Here is an 8322-nt window from a genome sequence, read left to right as displayed (position 1 = left end):
CGCCTCCCAAGCCGGCGGGCGAGAGCCGGGAGCGCAGCCCCGATTCCCTGGACGCCCCTGAGCGCCCTGCACCCACGGTGCCTGCACCCATGGTGCCTGCACCCATAAGCTCCCAGGCGGACCGGCCTGCGTCTCGCCTCCTCCCTGGCCAGGGGCCTCTCGGGCTTGTTTGCTTGTCCTCATCCCCGGGCCAGCCCTGCTCCCTCCTCCCGGCGGCTGCAACAGCCGTTTGCTTCCTGCGGTGTGTTTCTTTTTTTCCCCTCCTAGGCTCCATCAAAGGTGGCTCTGTTATTGAAATATGAAGCCATTTCCTCTCCAAAACGCTTGGTTACTCAAAGCGGGAATCAATGGACCTATATACTCTCCCAGAAGTTATAAATAAATGTCTATTTGTTCAGGAGGCGTTTTCCCGCGCGTCCCAGCGTCTTCCCCAGTGGTTATTTTAGGGGCGCGCGCGCGCGCGCGCGCGTGTGTGTGTGTATGTGTGTGTGCGCGCGCGCGCCCTGTACCCATCTGGTTCTAATCCTGGGTATGGATCCATAAACCAACCCCACCCATCCTGTCTGCCCCTCGCATTCTTCACTCTATAAATAAATCTAGGTTCTCTGAGCTCTGTCATCCAGGGATACGACAGCAGTTGTTTGTTTGTTAACGGAGATTCAAACTCAATATCAATACTGAGTCCAGTAAACAAGAAAGCATACTTCTGGCAATTTGGGCGAAAGGGTACCTCAAGTTTAGGAAGCTTTATCCGCTGTTGTCATAATTACCTTTCTACTTGGTTACCCTGGATCTACTTTGGGGAGAGGGAGGCGAGAAAGCGAGGACCTCTCCTACCTTTGGATTTTCCTTTTAAGCAGAGGCTAAAAAACAAAATGAAAATTCACTGTCCTCGCTTGTCTGCCTCACCCCGCTGCCCCACGATCATTCCACAAGCCCCTTGCCCCATCCCCTCTGGACAGATCCAGGAGGTGTGCTGTGAGTGGGGGGCTTGTGGTTTTCGCTACCGCTTTGCCTGAACCCCAGAGGAGCGAGTTACTCGGGGATAGGAGCAGAGGGCAAAGTCATCTAACAGGCTGCTGTTTCACAAGGTCTGGGCACTGAGCTGCCCCTCCTTTCCTCCCTGAAGTTTGCATGAAGTGCACGTTAGGCTGTAATTAGGGGATCTGGGAGGAGAACTTTCCTGGTGACGCTGCTTTGCTTTTCTTCTGCTCTTGGTGAGAAAGTGCCTCCTTCTTCCCAGGACCAGGACCTCTGCCATCCAGCGCCACAAAGAGACATTCTGCGCGGCGCAGGCACACACACACACTCACACAAGCACACACACTTACCCAGAGACAAACTTAAGGTGAGAGGAAAGAGCCCTAGCTTCACTTGATCTCCAGGCTCCAACTTCAGCAGGACTTGAGAGCATCTGAACTTCTGGATTTTAGGACAAGGTAAAACTTCCATAATTTTTTTACTCTTTCTGTCAAACCTTGATACCTTTAAGATTTCAGAGAGCAATTCATATCATGATATATGTATACATTAAAATAACTTCTATTTTCTTTAATTTTCTTTTGAGTTTAACATGACATCTCAACTTTTTTTAAGATGCATATTGTCAGATAAAATACTGTACTGCAGTAAACAAGCTCAGTCTCGACTGGGGCAAGAATTAAGTCCAGTATCCCAGCTTTTGCTAGTGCTACCGTAAATCTGGTAGATGCATGGTTTCCAAGTGGCAGCTTTTCCATCTGTATTTCAACGAACATTTTTATAACACCTGAAAAAAAGGATAGTATAGACTGAAGAAAATGCTGAGGAATGGGAATGTCCATTCCACATGTATGAGTTTTCTTTTAGAGAATATGTAAGTGTATGTGAAAAAGAAAGTTACTGTAATCATAGGTAATACCTGTTAGATTGATAATCTTTGAGATGTTACCAGTTTTGGTCCACTCTTCTCAACTTAATTTTGAAATTAAGATCATAGAATTATGATGCTTTTCATATATAGAATGATGTTGGTAGATAATATTAATGCACTGAAAAAAAGATGTTTTAAGTCATGGTTGGTAAGATTACTTTTTAAAGTTGCTTAAAGGAATTATTTGTGTTGAGGCTGTTTATTTACCATCCTAAGCAAATCTGAACTCTTTTGGATTGAAATGAAGTTGTTCTCTTCCGTTGACTATGACTGTTGTGTTCCAAATAAGATGATTTATTATTTTGAAAATAAGTTATTTTATTTTCATTTATCCCTGGAAAAATACACAAAGTAGCCAATACATTTGGGAGTTTTTAGGGTGGAAAGTGTTCCTGTACACGTTCCAGCGTGATGTCATAAAATCAAACATACCTCTTGGAAGTTAATGGTTCTTAAGAAATAAAGCCTGTGAATTAATTTCTGAATGCAATGTAATATTTATTCATTACAAATGTAGTTTCTGGTAACCATTTCGATTTGATTATTTCAGTGTACTAAATTTGCAGTCATTTTATACACCCTTTAGTGACTTATTTTAATGGAATCATAAAATGGGAATATTGTTCCACCGAAAATACATCATAGCAGTTCTCTTTGGATAACTTTTCTTAATCCTTACATCAGTTTTTAACTTCAGTTCCATATATTTTTATGAATAAAGAAGTTTTTCTTTCATTCAGTAAAATAGAATGTATGCCAAATGCTGGTTGAGCATTTAAGCTTTAGCCTTTAGACATTTTGGGACTATATGTTCTTAATAATTTAATTTTTAAGCTAAGAGAATGACTACATGTTTTGGTAATCTCTTCAGAAAATTGAATACAGCTTAAAAATGGGAAAACTAGATAAGAATTAATTTTGTTTAAATGTAACTTAATGATCAAGAGAAACCCAACAACCTGCAGACCACTGGTCTCCTAAGAGAATGAACCTAGAGGCCAGTATTCCAAAGAGGAGTGTTCAGTGGGCCTGGGCTTTCTGTGAGAAACAAGCAAGAGGAGAACATCATGTTCTTATAAAGTGAGCCATTTATTGTCAGCTAGGCCCTGTCTCTCAGAGGAATGACTGACACTGTAATTTAGAAGAACTGAAGATACTTTCACAGAGAAGAATTGATTCATTATATCCCTAGTGGTTTCACTTCCTTTTCCTTCCTTTGGGAGCTGGTAACACATCCAGGATAAATACATTCGGCGAACTCAGAAAGATGCTTTATGAATAGATGGTCTACTAAACAGTCCTGCCTTTTAGCATCTTGGATGTGGAATGTCGGTATTTTCTGAGTAGTTGAAGAAGTCTTTGAATCTTAAGGTAACACAGCACTTCATCTTTGTAAAGATGAACAAGAGGCATATTCAGAAAATAACTCCCTTTTTCAGAAATGGTTTTCTTTTCATTTCCTTTTGCCCCATGCATGTTTTATTTTCCAGGTTACATTTTTTAAATAATGGTATTCCACCAGTTAAAATTCCAGCAAAATGCAGAGCAAATTTGCAAATAACCTTTACATTACAGTCTTCTGTTACCTTTAGTTAATTTTCTGACCTCCTGTATTCCTTATTAGTAACCCTAGTTCTTAGCCTATGGTATTTAAATGTATTTAGTCTGTTATTTAAAGGTAACGATATATTGTTGGGGAAAAACTGGAATGGAAACCTGAATATTAGGATTTTAATCAATAGTGTTTAAGGAGGATTAGAGGAGACAGCTGGTTAAACAAATATTAGGTGTAGAGTGGACGCGATGGTATAAATTAATAATGCAGCTCTTTATTTACACTATGAATGGGAGAGTCTGTGAAGGTTACACGTGTGAAGCACGGTCCCTATGTGCCACCTAGTGGACGAGTCAAAGAAAGCTTTCTCACCAGCCTCTTAGTAAAAAATTCTGAGATTTCTATTTTGTTGTCATTGAACACTAACTGCAGGCCAGACGTTGGGGTAGGTGCCCAGAGTAGAAAATACAGCAGCTGACTTTTGTATAATTTAAAAATCAAGGCACCACTTAACGGTTGATTAAATTCCCGGTAGTTGCATTTAAAATCAGTTTACTCTTTACTGGGTAATTTACCATCAACTTTCTGCCTTCATGAGGATACAGTTTAATAACAGTAACTGGCTTCTAATACAGGATTGGTTTTTGGCAGAGATGTCATGACCTAGCTTAAAAAAGGGTGGGGAGAGTTTGAATCTTGAATTACTTTCTCAAATGGAAATAAATTTCTGTCAAGTTTACTGTTACTGATTTTAAGTGGGTAACTAATGATTAGCTTAAAAGGTTAGAACACTGATACTAGCACATATTATTACATATTCTTTAGATTTTTTTTCACTAAATGCAAAAGGATAAGAGTAAAAATTGCTTTTGGGTAGTGAGGTATGTTTTACAGAATACTGCTCTCAGACACTAATGATCAGCATGTAGAACAACTTCATCTATACCTGTTGTTCATATGTAGTTTTGAAGCAGGAACATTGCTTCTAAGTCGACATGATAGAAAAAAATCTTAAGCAAGAACAATTACAAAGGAAAGCCACTGTTGGAAAAAAGCATCAGGGGTTTCCCTGGTGGTGCAGTGGTTAAGAATCCGCCTGCCAGTGCAGGGGACACGGGCTTGAGCCCTGGTCCTGGAAGATACCACATGCCGCGGAACAACTAAGCCCGTGCGCCACAACTACTGAGCCCACGAACCACAACTACTGAGCCCATGTGTCACAACTACTGAAGCCTGTGCACCTAGAGCCCATGCTCCGCAACAAGAGAAGCCACAACAATGAGAAGCCCGCGCACCGCAACGAAGAGTAGCCCCCGCTCGCGGCAACTAGAGAAAGCCCCCGCACAGCAACGAAGACCCAACACAGCCAAAAATAAATAAATAAATAAATAAAAAGCATCAGGATATCACAGGAGATTAATCCATCAGAATATTGCACAGAGACTTTTGAAAAATTTTTCTCTGGGAGATATATGAATTATCACTCCAATTGGCTCTTTGCAAGATATATGACTTAATGGCAACAGTGTTCAGCACATCAGCCTTAATCAAGACAAGTTCTGAAACTCAGATTGGAAGGAAAAATGCCTCAGTCGGGGAAAAAAAAAAATGATTAATTTGTTGCTTGCTGAGCTCTGAAGGTGTAATCCACAAATCGAGTTAGGCCTGCTTGTGTGGAATGCAACCTTCCTGTTTAGGGGACTTTGGTTTTGTGTACAACAGCAAGACCTACGCTGTGAAAGGAGAGCTGCTCATTAAGTCTTTCTTCATTAATGCCACAAAATTATAGCCTGACTTGATCGGAGGTAATGGCTGGAATCAACATCAACAATCATGTAAAATAAAGCATATTATCTTAATTCTTATTTCCAATGAGTTATTATCCACCAGAAACACAGCGTTCTGTTAACAATTTCATCTGATCATCCTTGTGATTTAGCGTGAATCATAGATTCATTTTAGTGAGAGATTGCCTAAAAGTCAGAGGTCCTCAAAGTAGAAATTTAGTCAAGAATTGGAAAACCGTTACAAGAAGTTTTAACGACGGTTTCAGGTGACTTGATACTAGAGAAGAACTCTACAAGAGAGAACCAGCCAAGCTTTCTGAAATGGTCTGACGCTACTGGGTTCTTGGCTGTATTGTAGGAGCTCCGCATAATGGCTTTCTCCAGTGGTGGAGACCTGGAGGGGGCTTTGCTGGGGCTGAAAAGTTCTTTGCTATGTTAAGACAAAACCAGGTTTGTTTAAAATAGCAAATGTTGCTGGACTATTTTGAGCTTCTATTAATTGTTTTAGAGCTCAATAGGGGATAGGGGAGTGATATCTGAGATGGGGGTATTGCAAGAAAGCCAGGGGACTATTTGCAAAACAAAACAAACAAACTCACAGAGTTTTCTAAATAACCTAGAAAAATTACGGAAGTTCAGGGATAGGTCCTCAGTCTTATAAGGGCAACAGAAATTTCCCCTTTTGGCCAACCTTGCTTAACCCAAAGAGAACACAATTTACTTGATTGGTTCCAAAATTCTGATTACTATATTCCAATTCCATTTACTTATTAAATAAAATCCAATTAAGTTAATAACATTCAATTATTTTTATGATAAATCTGGATTTTCTTCAACTTTTCACAAAGTTTTATGGATAGTGTTTCAGCTTAGTCTCCACCTATATGATGTGAATTTTCCTCACTTTGACTCTCTTATTTGGAATTTGGGGATCACCTCAATCAATCATTCATGCGTTCATCTATTCATTCAACAAAAATTTATTGAACATTTGCTATTTGCCAGGCACTGTGCTAGCTCTGCGTGCTGGGCCCTTCACTTTATACCATGAAAATTGATACTAAAAAAATCAAAAAGCCCACATTGATGATAATGAATGGAAAATGTTGCAAGATCCTGAGGTACATTTTAAGTGACAGAAACAACCAAAATGTTCTCGCCTCATAGTTTTTGTATTAGGAGAATTTTGAGCATGCATCCTTAAAATCATTTTCCCTTGTTTGCCATCTCCTAGCTGAGTGAGTAAGAGCTTTGTTTCTTGGTTGTGTGGGCACAGATGGGCCTGAGAGCACAGCTCTGACACTCCAAAACCCCAGGAGGGCAAGGGTTCCAATAATCTGTCTATGCGGATGGGCAGGAAAAGCAAAAATTCATTTGCACACAGCTGCTGTCTGCCAGTTGGGAACTAAAATTCAGCCTGAGCACAGAATGATTTCGTGCTTACCATTTGCACCAGGCTCCATGCTAGGTGTTACAGAGTCACTGGCTCAAGGAGTTCACAAGCCAGTGGAGAAGACAGATGGACGCACCTCATAAATCACTAGTAAAATGTGCCAAGTAGGTGAAGCTGGCCTTCCTAGTATCCTGGGTCTCTTTCCGTGGCACTTAGCCAAACTCTCCACCAACCCCCGCCCCACCTTTAAAACTGCGACTCCTGCTCTCCCCTCCCTACCCCAAGAATCTGATACTTCTCTGTTTATTGATTTCTTGACTGACTGATTACACCCAAGTGTGAATGAGTTTCACTCATGCATTTACATTTCAAGCCTTTTATCTCTGTAAAGTAAATGTTTTGTTTTCTGTGAAAAGAATTTCAAGCATCTGGGGGCCTTCCCATCCTTACACCACAGTGTATAATTAAGCCGATTTAGTCCTCCATGGTCTTCAATCTCTGTTATCCCCATTCCCATGTGAGGCCACAGAGATTCCCTCAAGGCCTGTTTCTAGAAATGTGCAGGACCTTGGGTCCTGCTAACCCACGGCCTGAACAACCTGTCCTTCCACCCTCCCCACAGGGCTTGGCCCAGACACAATCTCCCTCCCCCACCCCAAGGGGCATCCCAGCCCATCCCTTTGAACCCTCCTGTTCTCTTTGCTTGGGGGTCCTCTCAGCCCTTTGTTACCACGCTTGGGTGGCCGCCCCTGGACAGGTAGAACACCTATAGCTTCTTATGTTCTGTTGTTTGAGCCCTTACGTCACCCCAAATAGATGGACGGAGCAGTGAGAATCCACATATTCAGTCCAGAACTCCTCTAAGTCAAGGTTTTGAAGGAGGAAAAGACGGGGATATGCATAGGACAAGCACAGGAATTGGCCATCATGTTGAAAATATGGGTCAAAGCCAGCATCTTTTTTAAATGTGTGCTCAGGTACTTTCCAATTGGTTTCAGAGAAATTTCAACATCAATGCTGACTACAGATTCTGGAAAACTAACTGGAGGAAAAAAAAAAAAAACAGTGAAAATCTGCCTTGGCTTTTTAAACAAATGATCAGAGTTATCTGTTTAAATATTTTCCTATTTTATATTTGACATAGGGCATACAGATAATCACGTTATTAGTTGTTTCAGATTTATTTATGTTTTCTTTGATTACACTCCTTTGATTATGCCACCACTGATGCTCCTGTAAGATGCTCCTGTAATATAAAGATGTGTTCATCACTCTAAATTGCTAGGACTAATGACCCAGATTGAGAGACTTGGTTTCCTTCCCCTACGGAATTCCCTGCAGCTTAGAGGATAGTGATCTTTGACCTGCATCAGTCACCTAGCTGGGAGATATGAGTGCCTGACATTCAGTAAGGGCCCTATAAATGCTTCCTGTTGTTTCCATCAGTGCCTAGTACCGTGCCGAACTTGAGGCTTGACGGGTCTCCCCGCCTTCTCTTCCAAGTGCCTATATTTCAGATGTCTGAACACCTCCCAACCCCAGGCCATTCCCTGACTCTGCCTTTGTTTCCTTATCAGTCTTCTTCTTATCTTTCAATGTCATTAAATTCATAAACTCTTCTCAGATTAAAAAATAATTATTGGTATAAAATTAATAATGTAAATAAAATTAATGG

The 8322-nt window shown here is 41.0% G+C and overlaps 1 protein-coding gene across 1 annotated transcript in view; it reads left to right on the top strand.

The window, feature by feature from the left end:
* The first annotated feature begins 1226 nt into the window (after window positions 1-1226).
* Window positions 1227-8322, top strand: part of HAPLN1 (hyaluronan and proteoglycan link protein 1) — a 69299-nt gene continuing 62203 nt past the window's right edge. Inside the window, exon 1 of the mRNA XM_059919381.1 lies at window positions 1227-1439. The gene's annotated coding sequence lies outside the window, so the exon portion shown is untranslated. The remainder of the gene's footprint in view (window positions 1440-8322) is intronic.

The sequence above is a fragment of the Balaenoptera ricei genome, chromosome 3 (assembly GCF_028023285.1).
Source record: "Balaenoptera ricei isolate mBalRic1 chromosome 3, mBalRic1.hap2, whole genome shotgun sequence".
NCBI classification, from domain to species: domain Eukaryota; kingdom Metazoa; phylum Chordata; class Mammalia; order Artiodactyla; family Balaenopteridae; genus Balaenoptera; species Balaenoptera ricei.
Note: the sequence above shows the minus strand (reverse complement) of the source record. Positions and strands in the feature narration are given on the sequence as shown.